The following is an 11,991-nucleotide window of genomic DNA, read 5'->3' as shown; positions in this document are numbered from 1 at the left end:
AGGTGCCAAACCTCTTTCTCACAAGAGAAGTTAGATATAATCACGTAATTAGCTGCCTTTTAATATTCAAAAAGGAGATTAAATATGTTGCATAGCAACCGTTACAACCAAGTAGTTATCCTAATCCCACTATCCTAATCTCAAGTAGTTATCCTACCCTCACATACATACACTTATAACTTCTAAACTCATCTCATAACTTCTACCACCACTCCATCACTCCACGACTCAACCCACCTCTACTACTACTAAACAAATAAAATATAATAATAAATAAATTATCCCACATGCCACCTAAGCACCCACCTAAGCACGTAACAGATAATATATTCACCTCCCCTCTAGGTTATCCCACAATAATGAAAATCATTATCTTCACATGAATAGAAATGGGGAAAAATAAAGTTTGAGTTTTTATTATGGATTTTTGCTTCCCTCCAATGGCAATAGAATAACTGGGTCAGGATAGGGGTGTCAATTAGGACTATTCTGATTAATTAGGACGGGTGTTAACTTCCTCTTTTTTGAATCTATGATTAGAAATATCCAACTTAATTAATCCTAAACCTTGGAACCAGTGTCAACTAATAATAGGATGGTTTGGTTCCAGTTCCTAATCGATCCCAGCTCTTAATTTGTCTGATGATCAAAACTCTTGCCATTAGAGTCCAAAGATAATAGTTTTTAGCATATTTGGATCATACACAGTTTATAATAAGATTGATAAAATCTATGAAATACAAATCTTGTGGACTCAGTGGCCCATCAATGCCCATTTTAATACGAGTATGCTTGGCTCAAGAGAGTGAATACTAATTGAAAAACCTAAACACCCATATATAAACTCCCATAATCAGTACCAAATCGGTTATAACCAGTTAATAGATTCGGTCCGGTTCCAATTCTAAAATATAAATCATTTTAATTGGTTGGTTCTGGTCCGGTTTCAATTCCCGCCCCAGATTGATACCATTTGTTTAGGTAGAACTTGTGAACTTTATGCTGGTATGTGTAAATAAGATTAAATATTTACTATACTCAATCGACCAAAGTACATAATAGATCCAAGATTTAAATTAAAGACTTTTTTGTTTATCAAAAAGAAATTGTTCTGCAAAAGAAATCATTAGAATTCCCAACAATTCTAATGAGGAAGTCCCAAGTGGTGCTCGCATTAAGAATCTAATTTCACTCCATAAAAACATCCAAATTGGCTGAAATGCTTACCATATTCAATCAACTGAAGTACATAATAGATCAAAGATTTAAATTATGTACTTCTTTGCCTATCAAAAAAGAAGTTATTTTTAATCCCTTATTGCAACAGAAATTCACTAGAACTCCTAACAATTCTGATGTGATGAAGTGTAAGTGATGTCGGCATCATAATCTAATTCCACCCCTTGAATCTGTAAAGCATTTGACACTAAAAATTTTGGTTAGTGAATTCTCTACCCAATGAGATCTCTGGATCTTTATCCTCTCAATTACAGTGTCCGTACTTGACCTCAAATACATCTAATAGAGGAGGTAGAAATGACTATCCTACCCCTTGCCCGAATATACTGCCCAAGGTGAGGTCCATGTGGGGTCCACCTCCTTCTACTAGATGTACTTGAGGTCAAGTACAGGCAGTATAATTGAGAGTTTAAAAATTCCATCTACTACAACACCCCAAAGAATTCAATCCTCTGGGTCCCTCGTAGTATGTATTGGAAGTTTTGAAAGTTTCAATTTATTGTTATCAAAGCCAAGTAGCCAACTAACCTAATGGATTGACTCAATCAATCTAGCAACGCAAATAAGAAGAAAAGGGAGGGAGAGAGAGAGAGAGAGAATGTTATGTGGTTCTTGTTTTGACAAGTAAACCCTCGATTCTTTGTAGATAGGTAGTTGAAATTCATGTCAAATTCTCATTGAATGATATTGTAATGAGGAAATACAAGAAGATAGCGGTTTTGGTTTCGTCATTGAAAGGAAGGATATTGTGAATCTTGCTCAATATAAAATTGATTGAAAAAATCATACCGAATCTACATTGAGAGAAGAAAAGAGAAAATTTTGTAATGCCTACATTATTCTAAATGTAAAAACAGTGGTACTAGTTTCACATTCAATTTTGTCCCATCCCTTTTATGCTTGTATTGGCCAATTGGAGTGCTCTGGAGTAAGGGTGTAAAAAAACTCGTCCAGTCTGAACCTGCTCAGAGCCCGAATAGGGCCGGGCCGGACGTGTGTTTAATATAGTGTCGGATTGGGTTTAGTTTTTACTAGCCTTGGCAAGGCCGGGTCGGGCCTGGGTTGAGACCTCGACCTTGGCAGGACCAGCCCGACCCTGTATTATATATTATATATTTAAAAAGTATACAAAGAGTGTCCCTTGGTACAGCGGTTAAAATTTTTCTAACATGACTATTTGGTCGACGGTTGGAGTCTAGTAACATACTGTTTCCTAAAAGATGTTTTTTTTATAGCTTGGGCTTTGTTAAGTGGGTAGACTGAGTGGGCTTTGTTAGTTCCACAAGCTCATGGGCAAAAATATTCAGGGCCAACAGGGTCGGGCGGGGTCGGGCTTGGGAAAACCCTACCAGGGTCGGGCTAGGTTGAGGGTATGCTTGGCCCTGGTAGAACCGGGCTGGGCTTGGGATTACGTTAAGGCTCCTAGGGTTGGGCTAGGGTTTAGTGCAAGCCCGGCCCAGCCCGGCCCGTTGGCACCCCTATTCTGGAGTTGTGTTGTCATTGTTGGCAACGTTTAAAATGTTGAAAAAGTGTATGTAGACTGAGTGGGCTTTGTTAGTTCCACAAGCTCATGGGCAAAAATATTCAGGGCCAATAAGATGGGGCCGGGCTTGGGAAAACCTTGCCAAGGTCGGGCTGGGTTGAGGGTATGCTTGGCCCTGGCAGGGCGGGGCGGGGCTTGGGTTTAGGTTAAGGTTCCTAGGGTTGGGCTAGGGTTTAGTGCAAGCCCGGCCCAGCCCGGCCCGTTGACACCCCTATTCTGGAGTTGTATTGTCATTGTTGGCAACGTTTCTAGTCATATACTGATGTTGTGGCGGCAATGGAGGTGTAGGCAATGAGCCAGTAGTACAAACTGATCTGTAATGGTATTTGGTAGTATATTATAACCTTACAAAGGCTTTGGCAATGTTTGGAAGCTTCAGGTGATGTTTTAGAAAAATATTGAAAAAGTGTATCACAGGTCACCACGGAAGAAGGGCGTACAACAATATCCTCTCCTATAACTGCACAATGCAGTAACTACATAGGATAAAATTTCACTTAGAGAAGCCTAATCTAAAATCCCCAAGGTGAGACTATACGAACTTTGATTTTAATGTCGAAGTCAATTGAGTTCCGGATTTAACTTGTGAGTATGAATTTAATTTAAACAATGTGACTTGCTAGAAGTAGTATCGAATATTTGCCCTTTATTTTTTAGGTAATAGGGAGCTCTATATATATTTTGGATAGAGGGGGGGAGGGGGGGGGGGGGAGATCGAACCGGGGAGGGGATAAGGTACCAGCCAGGAGACTCGAACTCGAGACCTCCTGGTGAGCATGGGCATGAAGCGCACCACGGCTCACCAACTAAGCTAGGCAGTTGTTGGTAAGATATTCGCCTTTTTTTTTTGTAACGTTTTCCAAATATTTCTTCATATGTGGGTGTAGGGAAGAGATGTAGCACTTTTGAAGAATTGCAAGCTGTTGAGGAAATAATTCTTTCCATAGTTGGTTATTAAATATCCGGAGCAAAGACTCATATTCATAGAGAGAAAAAGATCTTTGTCCAAGAGTGTGATCTATGCCAGCATTCTCATGAGTCTATCTCTTTCCTCCTCATATGAACTGACACCTCTATCCCCATGTTTTGAGAATGAGGTGATAGACACATGGGACTACTGGTGTTGACCACAAGCCGAACTGCAGGAGAATCTCTCTCTCTCTCTCTCTAATAGAGTAGTGACTCTTAACGCTTTGTTTATCTTATTTAATTCACTTATCACGTTTTTAATCTTATAATAACGCACATTTGTATGATTAATGAAAGTTTTTCTTCAGACAAGGTGAATGATTTACTATTTACCAAAAAAAAAAAGGGTGAAGAACTTACTCACAAATCTACTGTTATCATATGTTGGAGGTTGAAAATGTCCATTATTTTTTATACCACTCCAAATGAAATGATATATAAGTGGGGAATATTTTTTTCCTTCACATGGCTTTACGAAAACTCCATCGTTCCTTATATGATTATTTCACTTCTAATGTTAAATTGTTAATTCAATAAAACAGGGATTTTTTTATACAAACAGCAAAACTGAGGATTATTTTTTAAATAAATCATTAAAAATTCTTTTTTTTTTATTCCCCTGCATTGCATGAGTGGGAAACAATAGCCAATGAGGATCCCCTTATGAAGGATATCCCAGTCAAGGAGGAGCATCAGGTTGGCAATTTCCCTAACATGGGTTTTTTGCTACTATTATTTGGAGAAATTTTTTTGTAGGGGAAGTGTGTGCCTTGAGTCCAGACTTTAGACCAAGGTTCTAAAACTTAGGTTTCGATCAGTTTGAAACCGAGTTCGTTTCGATTTCGACCATATCTCGGTCAAAACCTGGAACTTTCTCTAGGCTAACTCGAACCTTGGTTTCGAGGTCCAAAAGTTGTTTTTTTGTCCTGATTCACACGCTATTGAAAGTGAAGTTCAATAGCCTGAGGAGTGTCTTCGAATCTTTTTTAGGCGCCAAAGTAAGCACCTCTTCGGGAAAGTCCAGTTCAAGCAAAGGGAGGACAGAGAGAACTCCATGGATCGTTCCTAGGTCAACGGTCCAACGAGCTTTGACTTTGTTGAGCTTCTTTGCATTCCCGCTCCCTTTGCAATCTTGTTGTGCTGCCTATTTTTGACATTTTAAAGTCAATCCATACATTAGTTTCATATAGAGAACACTAAAAATGATACTTGTGGTTTTGATCCAAGTTTGATACTGTATATTATTCTCAGACATGGTATTGAATACGGTTTGACTGGAACATAAAACCTTTAATATAAATCTAATTTAAACAATCTTAGATTTGCTAGAAAGCTTTGTTTTGATAGCTTTCTAACAAGTCCAAGATTGCTTAAATCTGGTTTATATTGAAGAAGTTATGTACCGGTCAAATTTAATTTGGTGTGTGCGAATGCAGTCAAAATCGCTCTGAATGAAAATATTTTTTTGAACATCAAAACAAATGAATATTTTATCGCACTTTTGGTTTTTAACAATTTTTTAAAATTTTTAGAATTAAAAAAAAACCCAACATTAGAAAGTTAAAAATTGCACCTACCGTCGAAAATCTAGTTTTTTTTCTTAAACTAGGAGATTGACTTTTTTTCCTTTTGAAATTTTATTTTTTAACTATTTTTATTGGATTCAAATAGGGGGTATTTGCTTATTTATGAATAATATCTTAAGTATATGAAATACAAATACAAAATCATTTACTTAAGTATTAGACATAATATTAGACATAAATAAGTGTTTGTCTTGGTTTCTGACCTAGTTATTGTCATACTTAAGTGTTTGTACTGGTTTCGAGCCAGGTTTCCCCAAGTTTCGATGGGCATAAGTATCGAAACTTGTGAAATTACCAATATCTCGATCGAAACCATCGAATTTCGATCGAAACCCTGGATTTTTTAAAATCATCCTTCAACTCGTCTCAGAAACCTACGAAACCAAGTTAACTCGGTGATTTCGACAAGTTTCAATCGAGTTCTCCTTCCATGGTCCAGACACAGAGTGGGTGAAATGATCGCCCCACCCCATGAAAGGCAATAATGATTGTCCTATTGATGCCACCACATGTATCGGACCCTTGTTTTATGGACGCCAAGACAACCATAATTCGAATACAGAGTAGTTCAGTTGTTTCGGGTGTTGTGTATGGGTCTGAATCTGTGTGCGTCAGCTTTAGCTGTTTTCGGATGTGTACATGAGTGGTGTTAATGTTCTCTAAATATAAATATATAGTTGTCCTATCGGCTTTTGTGATTCAACTTATTAGTACTTAGTCTTATCTCCCCTTCCGATGCATTTGGTCCTGGCTAAACCGAGACCTGACCAAAGGGAACTTTCACTCCTCTATATTCGAAATATGCCTTTCTAGGAGCATTACAATCTGCAGCTCAAATGATCCCTTATGAAGTCTCTATTGATCTTATTCTTATTGTGCGCCTTGTGAGCGCCTTGGTCCCATGCATGCACAGGGACCACACACTCACTTAGAAAACTCTTGCCCACTATTATTTTAGGGGAAATCTTTTTTTCAAAAAATATAAAAAAAAACTATTTGTCGTCTCTATTAAATATATAAAAGGAAAAAGATCTCTATCCGTGAGTGTGGCCTACGCCAGCATTCCCATGAGTAGAGTATTGACGTTGGCCATACTCCCGGACAAAAGAACAGCTTCCCATATATAAATTAACATATTAAAACAGATCTGATCAATCTATCCAACCACTACCACCTACTCTATGATACAAAAGTTATTCTAATACTCTCACCTTTTTTAACAAAGAAAAAATAATAATAATACTCACTTTCTTTCTCTTTCCCATGTCATTCATGTGTTAACTACCCACCGTTCTCCCTCATCTTCACTTCCTTCTACACTGACCAACCAACCAACGTGTATTTAAAAACAAACATGTGAAAGATGATACAGGTGATTTTTTTTAAGAATAAATTACATTTGAGTTATCAAACATAATATTATTTAGCATATCTACATTTAAAGTATGAAATATTTAGGATATATGCATTTAAGGTATAAAATGTTTAAAAGCTACTCTTGAGATACCTAACGTTTAGGTGTCTACGCTTGAGGTACATAATTTTAAAAAATAAAATTAATGTTTGAAATACCCTAAACACAAATGGTATGAGTACGTAGATGATAACAAACGATGGCGAAAATATTATAATACAAATAAATTTCTATAACTATAAAAAAATATTTCAGTTGGATATGGTTTGATGTCTTTTATTTTTTTTTAACCTTTGAAAGGAATCAAGAATTCATGACAGTTTACATCGCATTTTAAATAATGGAATATATCAGGGTATAGTTTGATTTAAGATCACATCAGCAATAGCTTCAAAATTTTCAATTACGACATAAATCCATTATGATTCCTTAATAATGGTTTTGAATCCTCTAAGTCTCAAACACTCAAATAAAAGTGTTTCTTTAGTGATTCATAACCCTTAGTTTTTCTTTAAAATTATGATTCATTTTTTTTTTGTTGTTGTTGTTGTTGTTGTTGTTTTGTTTTTTTGTTTTTTTTGTTTTTTTTTTTATGATGAAGTTTGAATATGCATCTTAAACATGTCTTAGCAGTTCCAGTAGTGGTGGAGGTGGTGGCGATGCTACTAGTGGAGATGGTGGTGGTGGTGGTGGTATTTTATTTTGAACATGAAATTACTACTTTGCCCATCAAATTAACCATGTGCTCATTAAAGAGCAACTCCCCCTTATTTCTTCCTTTTATTTATGGGACAGAAGCTTCAAACTAGAGCTTCTTTGGTTTTTTTGGATTTCTTAGCAACATTTTTGTCCCGATTCATTCACAGGAACAAAAAAATGAACCAGTGTTAGCAAATAGATGCTCTTTTTTTTTTTTAATTGTTCCTAAGAAGAAAAAATACAGAGAAATAGGGAAATAGAAGTATTATCATGTAGGCCCTTATTGCTCTTGTCCTAGAACTATCCCGTACCATTTAGTCATTGATTCAAAAATCAGTTCCCAAAGCCATCCAATTAGTAAGGGGCGACATTAGCTAGTTCCAGGTTTTAGTGGGTCTATTTCGAGACTCTTCTAATTCTAGTCCAATAATCATCTTCTATAATTGCTTTTTACTAGCGGCTTCACTTTGGCACCGGGTCATTCTTTCGTAAGAGGATTGAGATCAAAGATCGACTGCTCTGATACTGAAGATACGAACTTTGAGAGAACTCAACCTTATAAGCCTGACTTATAAGCTAAGGGAACTCAAGCCCATATCAACCCACATCAAATCTCTCCCTTAATCAACCTATGATCAACCCCAATTTGGATCATCTATTGTTGAGCTGTCTGGCTGGACCGTGCTGCCTAGGCGAAGCAAGGCACACAATGACCGCCTCACCCCTAATTGAATGCCTTGCCCGAGTGGGGATAAGGCACCAGCCAGGAGACTCGAACTCGAGACCTCCTGGTGAGCATAGGTATGAAGCGCACCACGGCTCACCAACTGAGCTAGGCAGTTGTTGGTAAGATATTCGCCTTTTTTTTTTGTAACGTTTTCCAAATATTTCTTCATATGTGGGTGTAGGGAAGAGATGTAGCACTTTTGAAGAGTTGCAAGTTGTTGAGGAAATAATCTTTCCATAGTTGGTTATTAAATACCTTGAGCAAAGACTCATATTCATAAAGAGAAAAAGATCTTTGTCCAAGAGTGTGACCTACGCCAGCATTCTCATGAGTCTATCTCTTTCCTCCTCATATGAACTGACACCTCTATCCCCTTGTTTTGAGAATGAGGTGATAGACACATGGGACTGCTGGTGTTGACCACAAGCCTGAACCGTAGGAGAATCTCTCTCTCTCTCTCTCTAAATAGAGTTGGGACTCTTAATGCTTTGTTTATCTTATTTAATTCACTTATCATGTTTTTAATCTTATAATAACGAACATTTGTATGATTAATGAAAGTTTTTCTTCACACAAGGTGAAGGATTTACTCACAAATCTACTGTTATCATTATTCTTTCTGGAGGTCGAAAATGTCCATTATTTTTTATACCAATCCAAATGAAATGATACATAAGTGGGGAATTTTTTTTCCTTCACATGGCTTTACGAAAACTCCATCGGTCCTTATATGATTATTTCACTTCTAATGTTAATTCAATAAAACAGGGATTTTTTTATACAAATAGCAAAACTGAGGATTATTTTTTAAATAAATCATTAAAATTTCTTTTTTTTTAATTCCCCTGCATTGCGTGAGTGGAAAACAATAGCCAATGAGGATCCCCTTATGAAGGAAATCCCAGTCAAGGAGGAGCATCAGGTTGGCAATTTCCCTAACATGGGTTTTTTGCTACTATTATTTGGAGAAATTTTTTTGTAGGGGAAGTGTGTGCCTTGAGTCCAGACTTTAGACCAAGGTTCTAAAACTTAGGTTTCGATCAGTTTGAAATCAAGTTCGTTTCGATTTCGACTATATCTCGGTCAAAACCTAGAATTTTCTCTAGGCTAACTCGAACCTTGGTTTCGAGGTCCAAAAATTATTTTTTTGCCCTGATTCACACTCTATTGAAAGTGAAGTTCAGTAGCCTGAGGAGTGTCTTCGAATCTTTTTTAGCTGCCAAAGCAAGCACCTTTTCGAGAAAGTCCAGTTCAAGCAAAGGGAGGACGGAGAGAATTCCATGGATCGTTCCTAGGTCAACAGTCCAACGGGCTTTGACTTCGTTGAGCTTCTATGCATTCCCGTTCCCTTTGCAATCTTGTTGTGCTGCCTATTTTTGACATTTTAAAGTCAATCCATCCATTAGTTTCATATAAAGAACACTAAAAATGATACTAGTGGTTTTGATCCAAGTTTGATACTGTATATTGTTCTCGGACATGGTATTGAATAAGGTTTGACTGGAACATAAAACCTTTAGTATAAATCAAATTTAAGCAATCTTAGATTTGCTAGAAAGCTTTGTTTTGATAGCTTTCCAACAAGTCCAAGATTTCTTAAATCTGGTTTATATTGAAGGAGTTATGTACCGGTCAAACTTAATTTGGTGTGTGCGAATGCAGTCAAAATCGCCCTGAATGAAAATATTTTTTTGGACATCAAAACAAATGAATATTTTACCGCACTTTTGATTTTTAGCAATTTTTTGAAATTTTAGAATTAAAAAAAACCCAACATTAGAAAGTTAAAAATTGCACCTACCGTCGAAAATCTAGTTTTTGTTCTTGAATTGGAAGATTGACTGTTTTTTCCTTTTGGAATTTTATTTTTTAACTATTTTTATTGGATTCAAATAGGGGGTATTTGCTTATTTATGAATAATATCTTAAGTATATGAAATACAAATACAAAATCATTTACTTAAGTATTAGACATAATATTATACATAAATAAGTGTTTGTCTTGGTTTCTGATCTAGTTATTGTCATACTTAAGTATCTGTACTGGTTTCGAGCTAGGTTTCCCCAAGTTTCGATGGGCATAAGTATCGAAACTTGTGAAATTACCAACATCTCGATCGAAACCATTGAATTTCGGTCGAAACCCTGAATTTTTTAAAATCATCCTTTAACTCGTCTCAAAAACCTGCGAAACCAAGTTAACTCGGTGATTTTGACAGGTTTCAGTTGAGTTCTTCTTCCATGGTCCAGACACAGAGTGGGTGAAATGATCGCCCCACCCCATGAAAGGCAATAATGATTGCCCTATTGACACCACCACATGTATCGGACCCTTGTTTTATGGACGCCAAGACAACCATAATTCGAATATAGAGTAGTTCAGTTGTTTCGGGTGCTGTGTATGGGTCTGAATCTGCGTGCGTCAGCTTTAGCTGTTTTCGGACGTGTACATGAGTGGTGTTAATGATCTCTAAATATAAATATATGGTTGTCCTATCGGCTTTTGTGATTTAACTTATTAGTACTTAGTCTTATCTCCCCTTCCGATGCGTTCGGTTCTGGCTAAACCGAGACTTGACCAAAGGAAACTTTCACTCCTCTATATTCGAAATATGCCTTTCTAGGAGCATTACAATCTGCAGCTCAAATGGTCCCTTATGAAGTCTCTATTGATCTTATTCTTATTGTGCGCCTTGTGAGCGCCTTGGTCCTGTGCATGCACAGGGACCACACTCTCACTTAGAAAGCTCTTGCCCACTATTATTTTAGGGGAAACCTTTTTTTCAAAAAATATAAAAAAATATTATGGAAAACCATCCCTAGTTTTTTTTGTCGCCTCTATTAAATATATAAAGGGAAAAAGATCTCTATCCGTGAGTGTGGCCTACGCCAGCACTCCAATGAATGGAGTATTGACGTAGGCCATACTCCCGGACAAAAAAACTGCTTCCCATATATAATAAATTAACATATTAAAACATATCTGATCAATCTATCCAACCACTACCACCTACTCTATGATACAAAAGTTATTCTAATACTCTCACCTTTTTTAACAAAGAAAAAATAATAATAATAATACTCACTTTCTTTCTCTTTCTCAACGACCTTTCCCATTTCATTCATGTGTTAACTACCGGCCTTTCTCCCTCATCTTCACTTCCTTCTACACTTACCAACCAACCAACGTGTATTTAAAAACAAACATGTGAAAGATGATATAGGTGATTTTTTTTTAAGAATAAATTGCATTTGAGTTATCAAACATAATATTATTTAGCATATCTACATTTAAGGTATGAAATATTTAGGATATATGCATTTAAGGTATAAAATGTTTAAAAGCTTCCAACCAAAAAAAAAAAAAAAATGTTTAAAAGCTACTCTTGAGATACCTAACGTTTAGGTGTCTACGGTTGAGGTACATAATTTAAAAAATTAAAATGTATGTTTGAAATACCCCAAACACAAATGATATGAGTATGTATATGATAACAAACGATGGCGAAAAGATTATAATACAAATAAATTTCTATAACTATAAAAAATATTTCAATTGGATATGGTTTGATGTCTTTTATTTTTTTTTTAACCTTTGAAAAGAATCAAGAATTCATGACAGTTTACATCGCATTTTAAATAATGGAATATATCAGGGTATAGTTTGATTTAAGATCACATCAGCAATAGCTTCAAAATTTTCAATTACAACATAAATCCATTATGATTCCTTAATAATGGTTTTGAATCCTCTAAGTCTCAAACACTCAAATAAAGGTGTTTCTTTAGTGATTCATAACCCTTAGTTTGTCTT

The sequence above is a fragment of the Telopea speciosissima genome, chromosome 11 (assembly GCF_018873765.1).
Source record: "Telopea speciosissima isolate NSW1024214 ecotype Mountain lineage chromosome 11, Tspe_v1, whole genome shotgun sequence".
Classification (NCBI taxonomy): domain Eukaryota; kingdom Viridiplantae; phylum Streptophyta; class Magnoliopsida; order Proteales; family Proteaceae; genus Telopea; species Telopea speciosissima.
Note: the sequence above shows the minus strand (reverse complement) of the source record.